The 25,937-nt window shown below is 44.2% G+C and overlaps 1 protein-coding gene and 3 non-coding genes across 5 annotated transcripts in view; 1 reads left to right on the top strand and 3 right to left on the bottom strand.

Moving 5' to 3' along the window:
* The window catches only part of LOC126236790 (toll-like receptor 4), a 164,721-nt gene that overhangs the window by 91,070 nt on the left and 47,714 nt on the right, over positions 1-25,937 (bottom strand). The window lies entirely within an intron of this gene.
* Trnat-ugu (transfer RNA threonine (anticodon UGU)) lies at positions 11,420-11,494 on the bottom strand. Its single transcript has one exon. It is a non-coding gene; the product is annotated as a tRNA-Thr (tRNA).
* Trnat-ugu (transfer RNA threonine (anticodon UGU)) lies at positions 11,865-11,939 on the bottom strand. Its single transcript has one exon. It is a non-coding gene; the product is annotated as a tRNA-Thr (tRNA).
* Trnat-ugu (transfer RNA threonine (anticodon UGU)) lies at positions 12,427-12,501 on the top strand. Its single transcript has one exon. It is a non-coding gene; the product is annotated as a tRNA-Thr (tRNA).

Genomic DNA, 25,937 nt, shown 5'->3' with positions numbered 1-25,937 from the left:
AACTGGGGTCATATTTGGCTAGAACACACAAAGGTTGCAGAAACTAGATTTTCAAAACCTTACTTTGGTTGGCGCCTCATTGTAATACACATCCTCGGGTTCTTAGGTGCAAAGGATTTCTACTTTCAGAGATGGCTTTCTGTACTATAGGAAACATGTGCTAGAGATGATCAGTTGGTGCTTCGACTTGAGAATAGGCAGTACTAGACCAAAGAGAATGAATTAGCAGAGAAAACTTTTCCTGTAGAAACAGATTAATAAGCCTGAAATACGCCAAAAAGGAAAAAGGGATAAATAAAATAAAAACTATTCCGTTGCATTGTGGCAGAGGCTACAGCAACCATTTTCGAATTATTTCAGAATATAAACAGTCTTGGTTGCGAAATTATTTGATATTAATGACGCGTTTCACCCTTTCGGGGCATCATCAGACTATATAAAAGTCGCTGGATATGTAACCCCTCTTTCATAAAGCCGTATAATGTGGAAAATTTTGCGTGGCTTTATGACGGGTGGATTACACATCTAGCTACTTTTACACAATCTGATGATGACCCGTAACGGTGAAACGCGTCGTTGATATTAAACAATTTGCAATGAAGACTAATTTTTTCTGGAACAAATAAAATGCAACATTTTCTTGCCCACAATGACCAAAATGAATGCATATTTAATTGACCCTCGTCTTGTGATACTCGAATGAAAAAATACTTTTCATCAATTTCCGAACCCTCCTCATGACATTATAAAAACACACTATAAACTGCTACCCATCTTAGCACTATGGAAAGATGGGCAGACAAGCATGACTTCTTTAGCCTCTTTGGTTTATGCATAGCTTGGCTTCGATGGGAGCACAGCAGCCTGGCTGTCCTGCTGATAACGTGCGGCAGCTTGCCTGCCTGGTTAACGGGATAGCACGGGCAAGTTAAAAGCGGAATGTGTACACCTCTGATGCAGTGAGGGGCATCTCTGCATACAATGAAATGTCAATCTGTGTGTGGTATTCTGCAGTTAATCTACTTCGTAATAATCCCCTAAGCAAGGTTAATGAATTACATATAAAAAAAAAAAGAAAACTAGGAATGGAGCTGCTATAAAGGAAGGAAAAGTGATCTGGTGGTCACGTAACCAGCTTGTAAGTTTTTAATAGGTAATGTGGAAAGTCTGCTTGACACATCGACCTCCTTTTAGATATCTATATCCTTGCCAGCAAGTCAGTGAGGTTGTAAAGTTGTTACTTTAATTTGTGGTGTAAGCGGTGCTGATAGACAATAAAAACGAGTTAAAAGCTGTGAGCTGTCTGGGTAAGTTAACCTTGCATTACTGAGAAACTGTTTCACCAGGCATCCAGTCTAGCTTACCGAATTCCCAACCAGACTAACATTAATTATAATCTTTTAATAGTCATACGACAACCGGTGATATATATATATATATATAAAAGAGAATTTAAATAAAAAGAAATAAATCAGTTTATATTTGGAAATTTATTTTACCATTGATCATTGAAATTTCAGCATATTAAACTCGATTCATAACTAAGCTGGTGCCGTATTTAGGATTGTGAAAATGTGAGATTGTAATCTTACGGAACACATCAAATATGGAGCCAAGATTGGGAGACTGCATACAACACTGCATTCATAAAATAACACACGAAGAACGTTGAAACATATGCAAGAGGAAATTAACCACAACCAACCGATTCAATTTTCACCCAAAGAAGTTACGTTCGTAGCACAATCCTGTCCGTCATGTAATTGCCACACACTGGTATACTAAATTCATACTAACTCTCTGTGAAATCTTCCCGAAAAGAATAGCTGACGGCTACTTTGATAATTACACCACATGCTTCACGTGGTCAACTTGGTTTACACAAAGAGTGTAACTCCACAGTAATTTTGATAATTAAAATAAATTTGATCGAAAAGCAGTTTACAAAAGAAAAACCTCGATCTGGTTACTATCGTCTTACTATTAACCTGATGGGTCAAACAATTGTATAAGCACGTGGTACTGGTCTCACGAAGTCACCCCACGTGGGTTGAACATAAAGAAAAGTTGCTATATTGAAGAATATTGTCAAGACAAGACGTTATAATCTCACGCACATTCGCATTGAAGATTGATGATGCTAGTTAGAGTTACTGATCAACACGTGGTTCCACTTTACTCATAAAGTAGTGACAAAGCAACTACTGGAAGATATTCTGAACTTCACACTCGAAATACACTGTGTTGCAATTTATGATAACATTACATATTTTAGAGCTAAACCTGAAATAAACGTGATTAAATTTTCAGTTAGGCTGAACTTAAGAAATCCATTGTCCTACGGACTTAGCAGACACGCGCTTAGCCGGAGATCTTACCACTTCAGACGCTCCCCACGGACAGACTGACCTGCGCTCCTACCGAGCGTGCTTCCCAAATACCAACGGAAGTGACCAGAGAGGCAGCTTCCTATACCAACATGACAAGGGACAGACAGGACCATACTAAGCATAGAAACCTCTCTGCTTTTAGAAAGCGTAGCTACCTGTTCCGACGTTGGTCCTACTGTTCTCTAGCAGACAGGCTTGTCTGCTACCATCCAGCGTGCAACTAGAAATACATTTGCTCATTCATCCTCTCACACAGAAGGAAAGGGGGATGACAGTTTCTTATCATATACAGTATATAAAAGAAAGCAGATGTAGGTTCCGTATGAGACTGTGTGACATGAATTACAAATAAACTATGTTTTAAAGTGTAGTAGTGTGACAGATCGTTCTTGTTTATGTGTAAAAGTAACATGTTCCACTACTCAGTCTCCTCCCAGATAGTCAGAAACGCCACAGTAAATTTAGAAGAGGAATTTATGCCGTAATTGACAACTGATTTAAGAAATTAACATGACAGGAATCCAACACAGACCTTTCATAACCCCAACACTCCGGGAAAAGAGTGTAAAGGGAATTTTCTGGCCATGCTAGGACATTCCCAAGCAGGCTTCTCACACCCAACTTAAACCGAAATGTAAAGAAAAGGCAAAAGGTCACCAGCTACTTGCTAAAACACAACAATTCCAACACATCTTTAGAATCTACCAATTTCAAAGAGAAAAAAAAACAATCTGTGACACCTATTTAAAAGATAGTGTAGACCTAATTCGGTCAGCAAGTAAAAACAATGATTCCTGTGTCATTAATATGAAAACAATTTCTGGTTGGTACCCTTATGGAGTTCACCAGTATTTGCTCATTGCAAGAGCCAACTGATCACAGGAAAATTTATGACTGTTTATTAACAAGTAAAATTTATGAAAATAGCAAAGGTGCCACAGCAATTAAAAAAAAACATGAAAATAACATCAGTATTATAAAGCAGAACATTACAATGCACAATCCGCAAAAGCAAAAAAAAGAGAAAAAAACATGTTTTACAAAGTGGTTATCGCAAAAAAATTCTATATCTTATAAAACTAATAATTTGTAGAATTAAAATAACTCTGGCACTAATTTAATCATTCTACTATATTTCAGTTAGTTAGCAAACAATGATCACTGTGTCACTATACTGAAACTACAATTATTTATGTGATTGTTACCCTTATGGTGTTCCTCACTATAAATATGCCCCATGCAAGGGCTAATCGATCACAGTCCAATGAGAATGAATAGCTATCTGACTGATAAACAAAGCAATGCCACAGGAATGAATTTACGAAACAAAATATCACAAATCTAACACAACACACAAAAACAAACATTGAGTAATAAAACAGCTCTGAAAGTACAATAGTCAACTTGTAAAATAAACAAGAAAAACACCTGCAAAATACAAGAGTCAAAGTCTAAAAAAAAAACAATAAATAGAACACCTGCAAAATACAACACACGTATATGCATTGGACTAAGAACTGTATAATCACTGTTCACTGACACACTCAGTAGTTCCACTGTTCCGAGGCACAATATAGGTGGGAGGGGGGGTTTCGTCGCCGCAGCTGTCAGTAGGGATTTTTGTCCATCTGTAGCGTGCAATCCCGCCGTTTCTGCCCACTAATGAAGTTTCTCTTGGTGGCCCGTGTCACGTACATCTCCATTTGGTTCCATGTTAGTGTTGTCGAATTCGTGCGGTATCCTCGTTTGAGACCCCAGGTTGATATTCCTGGGCAAGGATGACACTTAATGGCTCTTCTTTGTGCAACCCTTAGCTACCAGAGAAACATCGAACTATGATTTACTGTCGCTTGACAGTGGGCATCCGCCAGGAAATGTTGATAGGCGTCGTTGAAGTCTGCCAGTTTCTCTGGACAGTGTGTGTCAAAAGGCTCCACGCCCCTTGTGCTGTTACATTCTTGAGTTATCCTCAACTGGCTCGCCGGTTTGATATTCCTGGGCAAGGATGACACTTACTGGCTCTTCTTTGTGCCACCCTTAGCGACCAGAGAACATCGAACTATGATTTACTGTCGCTTGACAGTAGGCATCCGTCAGGAAATGTCGATAGGCGTCGTTAACGTCTGCAAGTTTCTCTGGACAGTACCTGTCAAAAGGCTCCACGCCCCTTTATCCCCTGTCTTTTGTCGTTTCACCGCGGCCGTCTCATCACGGCCGCGTGCGTGTGGTGCGTTGCCAGCCGATGGATTTCCGCGCGGTGGACCGCTCGGCCATCTCAGGTCATCGCCTCCAGGGAGGGTCGCCTTGGTGCAGCCGGCCATTAGCTCCGGGTGCAAGGGAAAGTGTTTGCCGCGTATCCTTCTTTTGTGGTCGACCGCGCTCCCGAAGTGGCCCAGCTCACATTGTGTCCTGCTAGGAAACCCGCCAGTTTACAACTAGCCCTCCTCCTCGCTGCTCCCGCTGTCTCGTAAGAGTTTAGCCGGTTCGCTTTCACGTTCTCAACTGCATTCACAGAAATTGTTCATCATAGTTATGTGATTACAAAATGTCATACATAATACCACTTAGTATTGTCTTTCACAATTTTTAAGAACAAAAGTGAGACTTAATTTTTTTTATAAAAAAGTTAGATGAATCAACAATATAAAAATAAAAGTTAAATGACTTGACAATATAAAAAAAATAAAAGTGAAATGACTTGACAGTATAAAAATTAAATGAACTGACAATATAATACCAAAATCCACATCACTAATGTGGTTCACTTGCGTTTTAATAAATCAAATACTACTAATTAATTCACTAAAATGAATAGGATTATGCCTTGTGCAAGCATAGGTCAGGGCAGCATAGGGTTCACATGTTATTTACACACACACACACACACATGCACACCTGTTGTCTATACTACAAACTAACTACCCATAAACATGTATTACTTAAAATTCTACTTCAATCCACTACTAGTTAAACCAACAAGCTACTTCAACACCGTGTTATACTACAACATTGTTCTAATTCGTCCTCTTCTTGACGCTCGCGGCGTACGTCTTGTCACATGATAAACATGGAGAAACGTTCCTTAAACATACACAGTAAAAAGAACAATGGTTATTTACACGCCAAAACATTTATACCAGTTGACACACCTGATAAGAGTCTCGCAATTATACATTTATCATACTCATATATTCACACATAAAACAGTAAGATAATTTCATCTAAAATTACGTTATCACGCAGATGACTCTGAGAACGGTAAAAATTGTTTTCTTTTTTTTTTATCCTACAGGTTATATTATGTTTTCTTACCCATTTTGCTCCAATTTCGTTCCTTCTTTAAGTTACCTTTTGCTTTTAAATCAGTTATTTCGCCTGTGGTGGTTATTCTGGATTCATTTCTCATGAATGGCAAATTTGTGGTCTCCTCTATTCTGTAAAATAGTTTCATCTTAACATATTGAACTTACAACAGACACAAAAGATCCGAATCCTCCTGTAGTTTAAATGACAAATGTTTTGCTTCATCCTTATTACCTTAAACCAAGCTTTCCTTCGGTCCCATAATCAAAATTATTTAATCTTCCTCTACGTTCAAGAGGGAAATTTCCTCAGTACAAATCATATAGGCTGCAGTACATCCCGCACCAGCGAAAACAGTAAGCTGTAATGCTCACAGCATCAGCAAAACACATAAACGTCACTTTTCTGGGACAAGTATTAACGCAGAATAATTTTTCACGCTCTGGCTCAACATCAATCAAGACTCAAAATGGATCCATATTTCCGTTCCATTCTCCATTTGCTGAAAAACTGCTCGTATTTGACTACCACAATAATATTTCAGGGCGACGTCAATTACACAAACCACAATTCTTCTTTCACCTTGAAGGGAATCAATATACTTACGAAATCCACAGACAGCACTTTACGTACTCAGCTATAAAGAACAAAAAAGATATATCATCAATATTAACATATTAGCGCATATTGGGAAGCCATTGGTTAAACAATCGTATTATCGCATCCTGTATTCAAGATTCCAAACTTACTCATTCCTTTCTCAGAGTTTTCCTATCTTAAAATATTCATACAGCACGCATACTATAGTAAGAGATCCTCATTTATACTGACAGATATAGAATAGTAATCGAAAGATAGTAGCACTGAAAGCAGAAAATCGGAAACAAGGCTACTAACAGCTGGGGACCTGGGTTTGCCAGACCCATAATACCCACAGATCGGATATTCCCCTGAGTTTTGCATTAATTCAACACAGATCTTGCTTCCCTCAGGAGCGACTCTTTTCAATTTCCACAAAAAAACCATAAACATCATTTCACTCGCTCACAAAGAAACCTTTTATCTTCACATTTGAACCAACCTAAATCCTAATTGCACAAGGAAAGAAAAAAAACTACAAACATCACTTCAATCAATCACATAGAAACATCTTTATCACTATTTTTACCAACATATTATTCAAAATGCATGTGTCACAAATGTAAACTAATCAATTCATTCACCTCTCTATAAACCCTATGTACTCATTTGCCATGTCGCTCATTTGTTCCGATTGGGCGCCTTCTGCGCTAATCGTTTGTCATTGCCGGTTTTGTTCATTTCCATTTGCTGGATTATGTCTAGGGTTAGCCGGCCGAATTTCAACATCACGTGGTGCTCCGCCTACAGTCCTATTCCCACCGTGTTCACCGTAGTATCGATTCTGGTTGCCGTAACTGTTGCGTTCACGATCCTGTCCACGTCCTCGATCATTTCCGTTGTTCCACCTGTGTTCGCGACTGTTACCCCAGTTTCTATACGGCCTGTCCCGACTATTGTTCCGTTCGCGTCGCGACGACCAGTCACGCCGTTGATTAGTACTACGGCCACGACTGCGATCGTGCTGCTGTGCCCCGTAATAACTTTGTGCCTGATTAGGCGGACATTCTCCTGTATTGTATTCCAACTCTTGGAGAAGTGTCTTAAACGTTTCCACGTGCTCTTTCCATCGTCCCGCAAGAATGACGTGGCGCAAGTGCATCGGCAGTTTGGTGATGCATATCCTAATTAGTTCCGCAGGCCCGTATGGGTCGTATAAAAATTGATTTGCCTGCAGCATGTGGTCGAATAGGCGTGCTGGGCTGCCGAAACCAGACTGGTTCAAATTTGGTAGCATAATTATGCCATGCTTAACCCTATCTTGTGCCGCTTCCGATCAAGAGGCGGACAGAAAGGCTTGTCGAAACTCCCGAGTGGAGTTGCAGTGACGCACTGCGACCTCATGCGAATCGCCGGTTCGCCTTCCAAATAGCCACACATATATTCTATCTTATGTGCACTTGCCCAGTCGGGGGGAAGACAAAACTCAAATTGCTCGAGCCATGCTCGTGGATGTATTCCTTTTTGCGCATTTCGAAATATCTCAGACTTTCTCACCGTAAGGAAATGTTTGAAATCAAATCCCCGCATTTCCTCCCGGCGAGGCCCTTGTATGTTTCTACTTTTTTCATGTCTGCCCCTCAAAATACTTTCTTCCCTGTCGTCAAAATCTCCCTCATGGCTGGAGTCCCTCTCTGCACTGTTCGTACGGCTATTTCTGGTGCTATTGGCGAGTTCGGTATCACACGCCATGCGGTTTTCCAGATGCCCCACGCGTTCTTGTAATTCGCCTGTTACAGCTTTGTGCCGCCTGTTCACTTCGAACTGTCCCTTCTGAAATCTAAGAAGCCAACGCACTTCTTCGGTCTCTACGACCGCTACCGGTGGAGTATTGTTATCACTCTCCGTCACCTTCATCGTGCCTACGATGTCCGCTAATGCCGCAATTTTATCATGTATTTGTCTGCTGTCCTCCGCCCCAGTCTGCTTCAATTGTTCTACTTGCTGTTCGAGTGCATGAATACCTTGACTGTTGTCCGCTACTGTGTTGCCAACGGACGTGGGACAATGCGTTTCCGCCTCTTGGACCCTCGAGAGTACCTGCTGGCGTTCCCTTTGGCATTCTTCTCTCAGCGCTTGGAAATTCCTATGTAGCTGTTCTTCACGCTCTTTCGATTCAGCATCGCGTCTCCGCTTTCCCTGTTCTAAGGCTTGCAGACGGTCATCGATTTGTTCAAATGTACGGCCTAATTCTTTCATAATATCACTTTTTATTTCAATTGCCAGATTGTTTATTCTTTGTGAGATATCATCGGACACTCTCTGCATCGACTTGTCGAATTTATTTGTCTGCTGGATTAGTTTTTGGTCTATTTGTTCGCCTAGCTCGCGGATCGATTTTTCCGATTTGTGCGTCATTTGTTCGCCTAGCTCTCGGATCGAATTTTCAGATTTCTGCGTCATTTGTTCGCCTAGCTCTCGGATCGATTTTTCGGATGATTCTTTTTGTTATCGGAACGATTTTTCAGATTTCTCTGCGTTTTCTTTATTTTGTTGCAATAAGGCTTTCATGAGTTCTGCCAAATCAGTTTGGGTAGTTGGAGGCAAATTAATTTCTGGCTCTGATGTGAGCCCGTTCGTCCTGTTTTGCATTTCCTCTGAAGTATTCCCCAATGCATTTTCGGAACCGTCCGACGCGTTAATATTCGAAATCAAATTACCCCCTTGGTCCATGTCGCTTAAGTTGTTGGACCGCCTACTTTTAGCTTGATTACGTGTCTGCATTAGTTCAATTTATACCCGGTACGCAACACACTAATCACAATAAATGTATCCCCCAAAAATTTCGACAGTTACACGAAAGGTACCCAACCTAGTACGCACTTTTTCACACGCAAAACAAATTTTTATCTTTGATCGAAACAGTGCAATTTACAAGCGAGAAAAAAAAACACACACACACATATAAAACACACAAATATAGAAAACAAAACAACAAGACAAACAACACAACGCCGCTCAACAAAGCCGTGAATCATTTGAAAGTCTGCTCAGAAACAACGCAGAAGTTGTTTGAGCGCTGCAGGGAAAAAATTAAGATTATACAACGCTCGCAATCTACCGTTTCAGAGATTCCAGAGTCTAGCGGAATAAAAGAACAGGGTCGACATGTGTAACGTTGTTACTTTAATTTGCTATGAAAGCGGTACTGATAGCCAATAAAAGCGAGTTAAAAGCTGTGAGCTGTCTGGGGAAGTTAACCTTGCATTACTGAGCAACTGTTTCACCAGGCATCCAGTCTAGCTTACCGAATTCCCAACCAGACTAGCATTAATTATAATCTTTTAATAGTCATACGACAACCGGTGATATATATATATATATAAAAAAGAGAATTTAAATAAAAAGAAATAAATCAGTTTATATTTGGAAATTTATTTTACCATTGATCATTGAAATTTCAGCATATTAAACTCGATTCATAACTAAGCTGGTGCCGTATTTAGGATTGTGAAAATGTGAGATTGTAATCTTACGGAACACATCAAATATGGAGCCAAGATTGGGAGACTGCATACAACACTGCATTCATAAAATAACACACGAAGAACGTTGAAACATATGCAAGAGGAAATTAACCACAACCAACCGATTCAATTTTCACCCAAAGAAGTTACGTTCGTAGCACAATCCTGTCCGTCATGTAATTACCACACACTGGTATACTCAATTCATACTAACTCTCTGTGAAATCTTCCCGAAAAGAATAGCTGACGGCTACTTTGATGATTACACCACTTGCTTCACGTGGTCAACTTGGTTTACACAAAGAGTGTAACTCCACAGTAATTTTGATAATTAAAATAAATTTGATCGAAAAGCAGTTTGCAAAAGAAAAACCTCGAACTGGTTACTATCGTCTTACTATTAACCTGATGGGTCAAACAATTGTATAAGCACGTGGTACTGGTCTCACAAAGTCACCCCACGTGGGTTGAACATAAAGAAAAGTTGCTATATTGAAGAATATTGTCAAGACAAGACGTTATAATCTCACGCACATTCACATTGAAGATTGATGATGCTAGTTAGAGTTACTGATCAACACGTGGTTCCACTTTACTCATAAGGTAGTGACAAAGTAACTACTGGAAGATATTCTGAACTTCACACTCGAAATACACTGCGTTTCAATTTAAGATAACATTACATGTTTTAGAGCTAAACCTGAAATAAACGTGATTAAATTTTCAGTTAGGCTGAACTTAAGAAATCCATTGTCCTACGGACTTAGCAGACACGCGCTTAGCCGGAGATCTTACCACTTCAGACGCTCCCCACGGACAGACTGACCTGCGCTCCTACCGAGCGTGCTTCCCAAATACCAACGGAAGTGACCAGAGAGGCAGCTTCCTATACCAACATGACAAGGGACAGACAGGACCATACTAAGCATAGAAACCTCTCTGCTTTTAGAAAGCGTAGCTACCTGTTCCGACGTTGGTCCTACTGTTCTCTAGCAGACAGGCTTGTCTGCTACCATCCAGCGTGCAACTAGAAATACATTTGCTCATTCATCCTCTCACACAGAAGGAAAGGGGGATGACAGTTTCTTATCATATACAGTATATAAAAGAAAGCAGATGTAGGTTCCGTATGAGACTGTGTGACATGAATTACATATAAACTATATTTTAAAGTGTAGTAGTGTGACAGATCGTTCTTGTTTATGTGTAAAAGTAACACGTTCCACTACTCAGTCTCCTCCCAGATAGTCAGAAACGCCACAGTAAATTTAGAAGAGGAATTTATGCCGTAAATGACAACAGATTTAAGAAATTAACATGAAAGGAATCCAACAGCGACCTTTCAAGGTGTCTGGAAATGTAAAGCTATTCTTTGCATTTCTCTTACTAAATTTTGTCCTTATTCTTAACACTAGCAAAGAAAAATTATGGCGGCCACAGTAACCTCAAATAGACATACCGTGGAGTACTGATCGAAAAATGTCGGAATCGCGACCTATTTACTGCATAAAGCAGTACACGAAAGAAATCCATGCATCTATATGTGAAATGATAATTAAATAGACACCCTAGCTGCAAGCAGGCGTTGATATGCTTCATTGGGGACATGTTGAAAATGTGTGCCCCGACCGGGACTCGAACCCGGGATCTCCTGCTTACATGGCAGACGCTCTATCCAACTGAGCCACCGCGGGCACAGACGATAGTGCGTCTGCAGGGACTTATCCCTTGCACGCTCCCCGTGAGATCCACATTCCCAACATGTCCACAACACTACATTCGTAGTGCGCCTAATAGATGTTTGCCCATCATACTCATTACTCGTGGCAGATTAATCTACCAAGTCCCGTACGAGTTCGGGCATAGCGTGTGCGTTTGCACAAGAAGGTCAAAGGCCGGGAATCCATATTTTTTTAGCTATATATATGACGGTAGTATCTGTTCCCGAAAGAACAGTTACCGTGGATGACCATGCAGCTTTGCTAGAAATGAAATGATAATTAAATAGACACCCTAGCTGCAAGCAGGCGTTGATACACTTCATTGGGGACATGTTGAAAATGTGTGCCCCGACCGGGACTCGAACCCGGGATCTCCTGCTTACATGGCAGACGCTCTATCCATCTGAGCCACCGCGGGCACAGAGGATAGTGGGTCTGCAGGGACTTATCCCTTGCACGCTCCCCGTGAGATCCACATTCCCAACATGTCCACAACACTACATTCGTAGTGCGCCTAATAGGTGTCTGCCCATCATACTCATTACTCGTGGCAGATTAATCTACCAAGTCCCGTACGAGTTCGGGCATAGCGTGTGCGTTCGCACAAGAAGGTCAAAGGCCGCGAACCCATATTTTTTAACTATATATATGACGGTAGTATCTGTTCCCGAAAGAACAGTTACCGTCATCCAATATGGGTTCCCGGCCTTTGACCTTCTTGTGCGAACGCACACGCTATGCCCGAACTCGTACGGGACTTGGTAGATTAATCTGCCACGAGTAATGAGTATGAAGGGCAAACATCTATTAGGCGCACTACGAATGTAGTGTTGTGGACATGTTGGGAATGTGGATCTCACGGGGAGCGTGCAAGGGATAAGTCCCTGCAGACGCACTATCCTCTGTGCCCGCGGTGGCTCAGATGGATAGAGCGTCTGCCATGTAAGCAGGAGATCCCGGGTTCGAGTCCCGGTCGGGGCACACATTTTCAACATGTCCCCAATGAAGTGTATCAACGCCTGCTTGCAGCTAGGGTGTCTATTTAATTATCATTTCATTTCTAGCAAAGCTGCATGGTCATCCACGGTAACTGTTTTTTCGGGAACAGATACTACTGTCATATATATAGTTAAAAGCATCTATATGTGGCAAGAATCTTATAGCTGGAAGGACAATGGCTCATGTATTTCACGCTGAGCAAAGACCAACAAACAGTAGTGACAACTGTAGTCTGTGTGACACTGTGTCACTTTCATGTAGTATTGATTAGCAAATAACTTACAGAACAGCTGCTGTGTGGTGTTTGAACAATGTTCTGCAGTTTGTCTACTGAGTTAACAAACCGCTAAAGAAGGTTAATGTGTTATGTATACGAAAAAAGAAAACTGGAAATGGAAGACATCGAAGTTAGGAAACGGAGGAAACGGGAATAGGAGTATATGGCTTAGACAACTGTCAGGAACAGATAGTATACGAACCACAATTGGGAAAAAGAATAAGCTATTGCAAAATGCACAAGCAAGCTTTACATATTGCTTTAAACACAAGGAGGTATTTGCATTTACAGTAAAATAGTAATGGTTGGTAGCGATACATTGGAGTACTGAGAATGCAGCGATCGGGATGTACACGCCTCGCTACAAAACTGCCGTGTTTGTTTTGGTAGAGCCTGAAAGGCACACACGCATAATGTCGGGAACTCGATCACGCCACTGTGTTCGCCTCTGAGTTCTCGCAACATAAACTGTATCGCGCTTGGAACCTGCGTCGTGGGAACACAGCCAGTCATCAGATTCCGCGCTAGATACAAGGGTTGGAACCTAAATAGTGGCAACTATTTATTCACAATCGATACAAAAGAGTTACAAGTTTACACCTGTTACTGTCCGTCAGAGTAGTCACCAGCATTGTGTAGAACCCGTTGCCAGCGATGTGGAAGGCGTAGTATACCGTCAGCAGAGCCTGTTCTGTTGATGGTGCGAATGGAGCGGTCTGCTGCCTGTCGAACCTCTGGAACAGTTCTGAAGCGAATGCCACGAAGTGGTTTCTTCATCTTCGGAATCAAATCAAAGTCACAAGAACGTAAGTCCGGGGAGTATGGTGGATGCTACAGTACTTCCCAGACCCATCGACCGAACAGAGCAGCCACAGCTTGCGCTGTATGCGCCCGCGTATTGTCATGCAAAATGATGGGTGGGTTGCACAGAAAGTGTCACCGCTTCTTTCGTAAAGCTGGTCGCAGGTGATTCTCCAAAAACGAACAGTAATACTGTGCACTGACGGTCGGCAGTGGAGGAACGTAATGCGTTAGGATAACACCATCACAGTCGTGCACGAGAATCACCGTTAACTTTCACCTTACTGGGGCTCTGACACACTTTCGACTTTCGCGGCGACCCATAATGACGCTATTCATTGGATTGGCTTTCCATTTTTGCCTCGTACGATGCGGCTCATGTCTCATCCAGTGTTACGATACGGCGTAAGAAAGCCCCTCCCTCGCGCTCATAGCGCTTCTAGTGAGTCTGAGCAGCGTCGTAACGCATCCATTTCTGCATTTTCGTCAAGTCATGCGCAACCCATCGTGATACAATTTTTCTCATGCCCAGGCGTTCCTTCAGGATGCGAAGCACAGTCGTATGCGCTAATCCGGTTTCGTGGGCGAGCTCACGAATCGTATGGCGTCGATCACTGTCCACTAACGCGGCAACAGCATGCACTTCTTCTTCAAAAATGGCTCTGAGCACTATGGGACTCAACTGCTGTGGTCATAAGTCCCCTAGAACTTAGAACTACTTAAACCTAACTAACCTAAGGACAGCACACAACACCCAGCCATCACGAGGCAGAGAAAATCCCTGACCCCGCCGGGAATCGAACCCGGGAACCCGGGCGTGGGAAGCGAGAACGCTACCGCACGACCACGAGATGCGGGCTGCACTTCTTCTTCACAGACGCGAGGACGACCTGCCCGATGCATGTCTGCCACAGTTTGCCGACCATCGTTGAAGACTTTTACCCAACATGCCACTGTTCTGTAGGCACTGCCAATTCCCCGCACGCCTCTTGAAGACCTTGAAGACACTGTCATACTTTACGACCTCTGTCACATTCAATCTTGATCCACCTCCGTTGTTCCTGTTTCGAAAACATAGTAACACCGTTACGTTAGACGCTCGCTCACAAGTGACTGTGTTTCCCTCGATTGTGCGTACGCTGATGACGTGGGACAGGCGAGTCAATTTGCTCGGAGGTAAGGTAGGTATGTCAACAACGTGTGCTGTCTGTCCAGTTGATCACAGATTTTAACTAGCATAATGTTATTTCAAAACTCTTCGGTAATGAGTCTAAGCACATTTAAATTCTTCTTGCCTAAGAAATGTACCCCTTTGTGTAACTTATGTCGCCAACGTTTGTAACAAGCTCGTCCAGGTTCTCCAGTAATAACCACAGACCAAACATTCGTCGGCTGGTCTCGTCTTCCTCTCTAATACTGGAGGTGGCATTGATTGGTGTATGTGTAGTTATTCTATCATAATCACATGCCTACGTCAAGAGGTAGGAGAAAGTGAAATGCATGAGGCCTAGTGCCAGAATATGACGTGCATAATATTGCTGACAAAGGTTGTCCACTGGAGCTCACTTTCTCCACTCTGATCGAAAATACATGTGGCCGAATACAAAACTGTGACTGGTTAAATGGTTCACTGAGCACTATGGGACTTAACAGCTGAGGTCATCAATCCCCTAGAACGTAGAACTACTTAAACCTAACTAACCTAAGGACATCACACACATCCATGCCCAAGGCAGGATTCGAACCTGCGACCGTAGCGGTCGTGTGGTTCCAGACTGAAGCGCCTAGAACCGCTCGGCCACAACGGCCGGCTGAGGGGGAGAGTTTGTTCAGAAGATCGCACTGCACACGGTGTGGCAAATTGTCGTGCTGCAAGTTGCCATAACCGCAGTGCACGGTATGGTAAAGATGAGGAGCATAGGAAGGAATGTCGCGAGAGGCGGCAGTTCGGAGGCAGAAGATGAAAGTTCCCCCGCTCCTGCCCTGTACATCACGTGCAGGGAGGCCAAATGGTTGGAACTCTTCGATGAGATGGGGCAGCGATGCGAGGAGGAGGTCGTCGTCGAGTCAGTCGACTCCGACACCATCATCAAGCTCCAGGCAGCGAGTTAGAACGACCACAGGGTCCTGAAGGACCCATATAGTGGACGCCCCACAGAAGAAGACGATGGAACCCTAAATTCGTCGCAGGAAGATAACCAAGGCGCCTAAGGGGCCTACCCTGGGTCTTGACGCAGCACATAGTCAGAGAAGGGCTGCACCATCAAGGCTTCATCAATGCAGCCGTCAAGCTGCATAATAGGACCAATACGAAGAAACCTCCACTTTTCATCATAATCACACCAGTGGCAGACAACGTTGGCGATAATTTTGGCATACGAAAGCTGTTGGGCTTTTGCATGGAGCCAGAAACTCTCCCCACCCACCTGGACACGAAGCCCCAGTGCTTCAAGTGCCAGGAAGAAGGATACGTGGCGAAGCACTGCCGCAGCGCGGCGAGGTGCGTCAAGTGCGGCGGCCAGCATGACAGTCGCACAAGTGCCAGCACTAGGGACGACCAGCCGACCTGCGCCCGCTGCAGCGGAGAGCACGTCGCCAACTGGCGCGGATGCCAGACCTTCATAGGCCAAAATCCAGCCAAAGCGCCGAAAACTGGGGCCCAGAGTAAGAAGAAACGGCGCAGGGGAAGAAGACAACACTCCGATACCGCTGCAAACATCAGCGACAGGAGGGCAGAGGTCTCCACAAAGGAGTGGGGCAACGCCGCGGAGTCAACTGCGGCACCTGGAGGAGAGACGACGGCGGCTCCCGCTCACGTGCAACCGCCGGCCCCGACTGCCGGCGGCAGTGGGGGGGGGGGGGGGGGGGGGGACGGGCGGCGGCGCGGCGCAGTGAGGGGGTAGACGGCGACAGCTGGCCGCGCGGGATTAGCAGAGCGGTCTCAGGCGCTGCAGTCATCGACTGTGCGGCTGATCCCGGCGGAAGTTCGAGTCCTCCCTCGGGCGTGTGTGTGTGTGTTTGTCCTTAGGATAATTTGGTTAAGTAGTGTGTAGGCTTAGGGACTGATGACCTTAGCAGTTAAGTCCCATAAGATTTCACACACATTTGAACATCTGAACGGCGACAGCTGGTCCCGACGTCAACACAGTCCTCAGGGAGGCGGAAACCAGATTCCACATGGTGCTCCATGCGGAGACGGAGGCCGCCTGCCTCACTCTTCGAGAGGCCTATCGCCGACGTCCTATACAGAGACGCGGGCAATACAAGCCTATGTGCAGCGAAATGACGATGGGCCTGCCGGGAAGAAGCCCGCCCAGGCCAAGCTCAGGACACGCAAACGGCACGGCGGAAGAAGATAACGACGAGCCGAGCCACGGAAGTTGCAGTGGCCGCCAGTGCAGCTCCCACTTCGCGTAAGGACACAGAGGTCCAAACCAGGGAGTTCGCTAACCACAGGGGAAACCTGGTGAACAGCGAGATTCTGGACCAGGCAATCCCGAACATGGCCGAACGAGACGAATACCTGATGAATTTTCTACAAAGTCGGGAACTCACAAGAAGAAAGGCAGAAGCCTGAGAAGAACAATTCAGAAGAGAGAGATACAAAGAAAGAAGGCAAGAAGAGGACCGCAACAGAAGGCACGAAGTCGCTCTTGCCCGCCGTGAACGCTAACGCCAACGCTGGCAAGACGAAAAATAAAAGAGAAAAGAGAAGCCCAGACACAAGCAGTTCTGGCCGGGTTTTGGAGGTTTTCCTTGGCCGCTAAGGTGAATACCGGAACTGTCACCAACAATCTCCTGCAAATAAATTCCCAATTGGAAGAATACCCTCCCCATCCTCCCCCCACCCACCCACCCCCCCACTCTGCAAGAAAAATAAACAGAGTCCCAACAGAATAAACTTAAACCCCATGGCTGAACAGAGAAAAATGTACGTTCTCAAGGAGCCCGCCCACCCCCTCACGGCGGGAATGAAAAGAGCAAAATAAGAAACAAAAACAAAAAACACTCGAGGAGCAGACTCAGGTCGCACGTGACGAAGGTTACGAGCTACGTTACCGAAATATCGTGCAAGAACGACGATGATATCTGGCAGAACACTCAACAACCCAAGATGTAATTAGATCGCCTGGAAAACCTGAAGAGTCAAATCTTCTTTTTACCAAGTCACAATTTCTAATTGACAATGCAGATTAATATCTACGTTGTTTTGCTATTAAAATAGTAAAATAAGACAAGAAATATGGATTAGGTGTCCACTTCGTCATTAATTGATTTCCAGAACCATAAACGTTATTCTGTCGCTCAGTCTATTTCACAATTATGACTACAGCCCTCTAGGTGTTGTAGATGGGACTCAGTAGATGAAGTTTTCATCAGGAACTCATTGCTGAGAACGTACCGTTTGGATATAAAGTAAGTTTTGAAAATCGGATCCTTTCAGATCTTCCATTTCATGGTAGGCTACTGTACATAATGGTGGGACTGCACAGTGCGTCTATCGAGCACATATACCGGATTGTCTCAATCCATCACATACCATTTTCGACTAACTACGATAACTACTGTAAGAATCTGATACGTTTACAACCAGGAGGCTTGACTGCGGTTCTCCACAGACGCCCATCAGGATTTTCCAGCAGTGTGTATAAAAGCATGGGTCGCAGATACACGAACGAAAGCGTCGTCGCTGCGCTGGTTAGCTGTTCGGTCTAGGGCGCCTTGTCACGGTTCGCGCGGCTCCACCTGTCGGAGGTTCGAGTCCTCACTCGGGCATGGGTGTGTGTGCTGTTCTTAGCGTAAGTTAGTTTAAGTTAGGTTAAGTAGTGTTTGGTCCCCACAAATTTTTTCCAACAGCGTCGCCATTTCGAGCAGCTTCTGTAGAGCACGCGTCAGAGCTCGTGGTATCCGCTATGTGGGTACCTTGCGGCTGAAGATTTGAGATTGATCCGATCTCCAAACTTATTACATATCCAAATGGTACATTTCTGGACACGGTTTCCTTTTCCAGACTTTATCTATAAAGTCCCCTCTACAACCCCTAGAAGCCCATAATAGAAATTATGACACACCATGTATTTGTTTACACATACCTGATTTTCCAAGGAAGGTTTCAGTTTTCGAAACAACTGCTTTCGAAACAAACTACAATGTTTCTAATATCTGCATGCTATCGTGACGTTTGATCGCGCCATTTGACGGTGAGCCGAAAGGCAGCCTGCCGCATTGTCGCAACTACTACAGCCGTACCAGGCACTAGGGTGTGCACAAAATAAGGTGGGCCGTTTTCCGTCCTATTCTAGAGCAGCGAGACTCGCTTTGCAATAACAACTGTTCATGACAGCAGCTAGCTAGTGGAGGCCACGACGCTGGAATCACGGATTTACGTCAAACTTCGTACACCTTTAGCAGGCCATCAAAACAATGTAATGTGCAAGTAGTATGGTGCAATATTCTGACAAATCCGAGAAAAGCGCGAGAGAAGTCCTGCACGTCTGTTTCGCAACTCATGTGTCTCTGCGAGGCTTCCAGCCGTAAGGAGTAGTTATGATCAAATGGTTGCTGGCACGGTAGTTCAGCGTGATCGGTCAGAGGGTTACCTGCCCTTTGTATTAAAAAAAAAAAAAAAAAAACAAAAAAAACTGGGTGATTGGATCAACGATGAACATGAACACGAACGGGTGTGATGGGACGGCCACACCAAACACATGTAAAGAACATTAACGAACAAAATGAGATTTAAAAAATTGTTAGCTTTGGCTCTTAGCAAGAGGGCCGTGGACAAAGCTACGATTCGAATCCCGCTAACAGTTATTTTTTAATCTCTATTTTTTTCATCACTTGTCTCATTATTTAATTAATATGACATTTGAGAGGTAATATAATTAAAAAACACGTGAATTTTCATGAAGCTGTAGTGAATTTCATGTGTTATTTGAATATTTACTCTTTGTAATTAAATTTTCAAGGACGAGGGACAGGCTTGGAAAGCCCAAGTCGAATATCGATAAATAAGAATGTGAACGACGTTATTCACAATCAGTAACACAGTAAGTCACAATGTGCCAGACCACAACCGTAATGTACGATTACTCGTCGGATGTGCTCTCGACATCACACGCTGCAGGATGGTATATGTCATGCAGACACGGAAAATATAAATGAACACTTCATGTAGATACACATGTTGTTTTTCGTTATACTACGTCTCAGATGTCATATCTCGGAATTGCCAGAATAGTACACCTTACTACTTGCAAATTATGTTATTCTAATGGGCTACTAAAGGTTCAAATGGCTCTGAGCACTATGGGACCTAACATCTGAGGTCATCAGTCCCCTAGAACTTAAGAGTTACTTAAACCTAACTAACCTAAGGACATCACACATATCCATACCCGAGGCAGGATTCGAACCTGCGACCGTAGCGGTCGTGCCGTTCCATACTGAAGCGCCTAGAACCGCTCGGCCACACCGGCCTGCCCTACTAAAGGTGTACAAAGTTTAGAGTAAATCTGTGAGCCCAGCGTCGTGACCTTCCCTTGTAAATACAACCTTGAGAATAACGTCTATGAGCCGCCCGCGGTGGTCTAGCGGTTCTGGCGCTGCAGTCTGGAACCGCGGGACTGCTACGGTCGCAGGTTCGAATCCTGCCTCGGGCATGGATGTGTGTGATGTCCTTAGGTTAGTTAGGTTTAAGTAGTTCTAGGGGACTTATGACCTAAGATGTTGAGTCCCATAGTGCTCAGAGCCATTTGAACCATTTTTGAACCAATAACGTCTATGAAACTTGAGAACAGCCAGTGTATTGAGGACCAGGGAAGATTAATGACGACACAGCCTCCTGATGAGCAGCAGGTTTTCGACGACGCAGTCCTATCAGGCTGTGAACTCTCAGGCAGTCTGCTGGTAACGACACAGCCCCACGAGGCTGGGGTCTCGTCAGCAGTCTACTGGTGAGTAGCAAGGTACACCGTCCCACGAGGTGGCGGGAGTAGTCACAACGAACAACACGCAGCGGTGCCCTCGGAGCGGCTGGCGGAAGCGCGTCGCACGTGCCTCGGGACAAGGCCAGGGCGGCACGCCACCTTGGCGGGCAGCGACGTGGCAGCTGTAGGTGGTGTCCGTAGCGGAGACTCGAAGCGGCTATTGGCTGGTCGGAGCTCGAGACCTAAGTGTCTCTCCGTGGGCGGAGCGCCGACTTAAGTACACGCCTGCAAAAGACTGCATGCGTCGTATCGCGTGAGCACGTGACCGCGCGGACGTAAATTAATGCCCGCGACTGCAGCGCTGTGTGCTGCGACCTTCAGGCCACGTAGTGGCGAGACTGGCTCCCCTGCACGTTGTGGCGACCGCTGGCGGCTTGACGGTACACCGTACCTCGTCTCTTTTGTTTACACTACTTCCCCCTAGGCGAGGCAGGGGCCGTACGTGGCCTGCGAAACATACGAATGAATGTGGTGGCCGTAACATGCAGAGGGCAGCCCTACATTCTCATCAACCTATACCTGCACGGACTGCGTGGTTGGGGAGGGTGCAACAGTAGTGGGGGGGGGGGGGGGGGGGGGTTCGTTGTGAACACATTGGTGTGCCGTCCGAACAAGACACAACCAGGGCAAAAGAACCACAGGCGCAAGGATGCGAGCTGGTGCCAGTGCCATAGAGACTCGCCACTTGCGGCGACTTCCACCAGCGCCAAGGGCGGCGCAGAGGATAAAGATATCGACTTCGCCTCGGCCAATTGCCGGCCGAGTACAATCTGCCAATGACCGGACGACAACTTACAGAAGCCTACTCGGAAGATAGAAAAGTAGCTCTCGCCCACTTGGTTATAGATCATCGTCCAGGGCTTACTTGACTGGCAACGTCTTTTAGTGAACTCTTGGAAGTGAAACTTCCTTGCAGATTAAAACTGTGTGCCGGACTGAGACTTGAACTCGGGACCTTTGCCTTTCGCGGGCAAGTGCTCTACCAACTGAGCTACCCAAGCACCACTCACGCCCCGTCCTCACAGCTGTACTTCTGCCAGTACCTCGTCTCCTACCTTCCAAACTTTACAGAAGCTCTCCTGCGAAACTTGCAGAACTAGCACTCCTGAAAGAAAGGATATTGCGGAGACATGGCTTGGCCGTAGCCTGGGAGATGTTTCCAGAATTAGATTTTCACTCTGCAGCGGAGTGTGCGCTGGTATGAAAAAGCTGTGAGGACGGAGCGTGAGTCGTGCTTGGGTAGCTCAGTTGGTAGAGCACTTGCCCGCGAAAGGCAAAGGTCCCCAGTTCGAGTCTCGGTCCGGCACACAGTTTTAATCTGCCAGGAAGTTTCATACCAGCGCGCACTCCGCTGCAGAGTGAAAATCTCATTGTCTTAGAAGTGAATAGACAGCTGTTGTAAATTGCATTTGCTTTGTACTGTGAAGTTTACCTATTTGCACTGAGTTATTGAGGGCCTTTTATTTGTGTTATATTACAAGCATTGTTGCAGACTTCATTATTCGACAAGTCACGATGATAAGTAAAGCTTTTAACTGATTGTGTGACTTTGTTAAAATTGTTGGAGTGTTGTAGAACCTTCGTTATGCTATTCTGAACGTGAGGCACAGCTGTGTAATAGTGGCAAGGAGGAATTGTCTTAGCGGTGTACTGTACCAGAAGCCGTTTCATGAACTGACAAACTCGGCCCACCGCAACAACAGTGGCAACTCTGCCTCCACAGCAGTAGCGACGAGGCCTTTACAAAACTGGCGAAGAGGGTTTACAAAAGGCATGACTTATCAGCCAGACTTAGCGAGTTCGTAAACGACTGTATTAACAGGTTATGTCAGTATAACCAAGTGTAACGTCCCCATGGAAAAATTTGTAAATGAAAGTGCTAGAAAACCTCTACGTTATTTGATTTTCAAACAGCTGAGCAAAACTCAACGTACTTATACAGTTTTCTCTTTACTTATTCTGATCATCACTAAGGTGACACACAATATTTTTAGCGCATCTCAATCTGACTTTCAATAGTCCCTACAAAAGAATGGCCCTAACAGTAAGCTATACCTTTCATGATTCACTTATCTCATAAAGATCGTTACTTGAACTACCGCAATACAGCGAGCGCCAATACTGCCAGCTAAATAAAAGATTATAACTACTGAAGGCACTAACTACTGATAGGCTTAGTTAGCAAATGAAAGATTTTTCGATAGAGAACAAACAGTGTATTTACCTTAATAATGTTCAAAAGCTATATATATATATATATATATATATATATATATATATATATATATATATATATATATAATGACATCCATCATTACAAATTTCCTTCTTCTGGCGGACACACGTCCAGATCGTCCGCTCTTAATACTCTGGCATCTCCCTCCCCACATCCACCACTGCTGGAGGCTCATTTCCAACCGCACAACGCTACGCGCTGTTCACATCCAACTGCCCAACACTACAATAGCGAATATTCCAACAATGCCAAGCCACAGACTGCACACAGCACAGTCAGTGATTTTCATACAGAGCGCTACGTGGCGTTACCAACATAAAAATCCAAACTGCCTACTTACACAAGTAATTCGAGAAATACAGGCGTTCAAAAGCGACGACGGTTTGTCACTAGAGTACTCAAAAGTGGTCACAAAAGAAATGATCAACCAAAGTGAAATACGTCCTTCCGCATCTTTCGTGAAGTAGCACAGCATTGGGAAGTCTGACAACTTTCTCAAGCACACTTTTCAGTGAGATTTTCGCTTTTGACATACATTTGATGGCAACGCATATTATCTCTGATTCTTAATTATGAAGGATTTTGCCAGGAACTAAGCTGGGCGAAGACTGCGGCGCCACACCGTGTACCGAAGAGACAGCAATGAGAAAAGTCCATGTGCGCAGGTGGGCAGGTGTTAGTCAAGTGTCGCGGCCGCCCCCTCAAGATCAGAATGTGTTTCTGTCCTGGCGCAACTGTTCTGCGCGAGGTCTTCCAGACGTACCAATATTAATGCAGGGAACTCCATCGAAAGACTTCGGATCCAGATAGGGAAGGATTAAGAAACTTTAAGTTATGCCTTTAGCGTACATATAAGAGGCACTCAGGTCAAAACGCGAGCGTTCAGATGTTGCTAAGTTTGTGTAGACTACCCTGGCAAACCCTCACACATACTGCATACAGTCCCGGTCTCTCCCCATGCGGTTTCCATGTTTTTGGAGCCCTGTAAATGACATTCGTGGCTGCCGACTTGCTAAGGACGAAGACGCACACGCCTGGGTACAATCGTGGTTGCAGAGGCAATCGCAAACACTTATCCACCGTCCATTACTTTTTTCCGTGTGTCTCCTTTTCATTTGACTGCTTCTTACATTATATAGTTACACAGTGGTACACGATTAATAAGCTCCTTCTTGCATGAATAGGCCTTGCATAAGAATTGCACTGTGTTTGCCACAAGTTTTGTTCTGAGTCCTGTCAGTTTAGATGTGTTATCTCGTCTGGTCGCATGCGAAACGCAATAACGGACTTTTACTGTGTTACTTTCGTTTTATAAGTTATACCGAAATACGTCTGTAGAATTTTTATTTGTCTGTCGTTCATTTTGTTTACGAATTACGCGTAAATTTCGTTTGATGTACAGCTGTTACAGCCGCAAGTGCCTGTACACAATGGATCGTGGTTATTTAAAGCTCTGAGTTATGCGAACATTTTGATGCGATCACTTAAATGACTCTGCGGAAGGATATGTGGTGCAATGTGTACATCCACGTTAGTTTTACATCGAACAGAGTGTACCTCAACAACTTTTCAAAACGAATTACTTAGAACTAAACGTTAGCGTTTTCAAAACAGTTTGTACTTTAGGGTAAAGATACCGGAACGAGAAATAGGAGAAAGTAGTACCAAAAGTCAGCACCGATGTATCCTTCTCTATTTTGCGTCTCACCTTCTTCCTGGCTTGATGCATGAAGATTTGGCGACTAGTGTCTGTCCAAGTGTAAATTACGCTCCGATTCACGAAACGAACAAATGTCTATGCGATCTTTCAGAAGAAGAAAATGATTTAAGACAAAACTAACAAATAATCTAATAGGTTCACCATCTCGACGCATCGAATAAAATGCTTCGATGCTTCGAATATATCGAAGCTGTAACTATACAATGGCTCAGTTCGATGCATCGGTACTATACATCGTGCGTGTTAAATTTAGAAATGTGTATTGTCCATCCCCAATCCAAGCATTGTTTATGAAATAACCCTCGTAAAAACCTGGTTTACGCAGAGACACGAGATTCCGGAACTCGTCTCTTGAAACCAGCGTTGTGAAAGTAGTTTCTAAAACATCTGTCTACACGTTGCCCTCAGTGTACGCTTCTGTTCCGACATGTTGTGTGTTCCGACGCGCCATTGTCATATCATAAATGAAACCTGGGCAGTTAAATTCGTAGTGACTGATTTCGTGTTTGTATACTTGAAACTGGTACGAAAGAAAAGGAACAAACGTCTTGGAATACGTGACTCAATCAGCTCTGGTGTTCAGCGAATTTGTTGAAAGAAACTGTTGTGCAAGACTCCAGAAGCTACTTCATTCAACTAAGAATGACGTTAGAACAATTCAAGGATCTCTTTAACAGAGTTTTAAATGCGGTAAGGATAAAAATACTGAACGGGAAAAGGATTATCATCGAAACTGAAACTGTGGATCACATTGCTTTTCTTTTCCTAAGTGGACATTCTCATTCGTTATCACAGTATCCATATCGCCATCCAAACTACACAATCGGTAAATTTGCGCCAAATATTTGTTATGACCACCTATTTCGGAACTTGCTTTTCTCCGCCTTTCAGGCATTAAAGTTTTTCGCTTCGTACAATTAATTTTTGTGCTTTGTATTTTCAACATTAACTCCACCTGTGGGCAACGTCCGTAATTGTATAGTCTGTTTTTAAGGAAGGTGTCTATTTCTTCAGTATCTTCGGAAGATTTCGTGCTGGACTGAGAACACCTACACAATTTTTCATTGCAAATAGGGATCTTTATTAATCTTAGACGGCTTATTGTTTCTTCCATTATCTCTTTTCTCAGATACTGTACAGCGTCGCACTATATTCTTGTAACGATTATGAATACCGTCCCGCAAGCACCTATGCGTAGTGTAACTGCCTATAAGAGAACAATTTTCTCTGTTTCCTAGTTTATGTTGCATTTATTGACACGCCACCTAACCCAAGAACACATGCAACTGACGGTTTCATGTCGCGACAGTTGGAAGGTCGCGAAACTGAATAGTTTCGTCAACGGTTTTCGCCACGGCGCGCCGCGCATGGGCAGTGGCTGGCAACACAGTTTCG

The sequence above is a fragment of the Schistocerca nitens genome, chromosome 2, assembly GCF_023898315.1.
Source record: "Schistocerca nitens isolate TAMUIC-IGC-003100 chromosome 2, iqSchNite1.1, whole genome shotgun sequence".
NCBI classification, from domain to species: Eukaryota; Metazoa; Arthropoda; class Insecta; order Orthoptera; family Acrididae; genus Schistocerca; species Schistocerca nitens.
The sequence above is the reverse complement of the archived record's forward strand: the minus strand, read 5'-3'. Positions and strand labels throughout refer to the sequence as shown.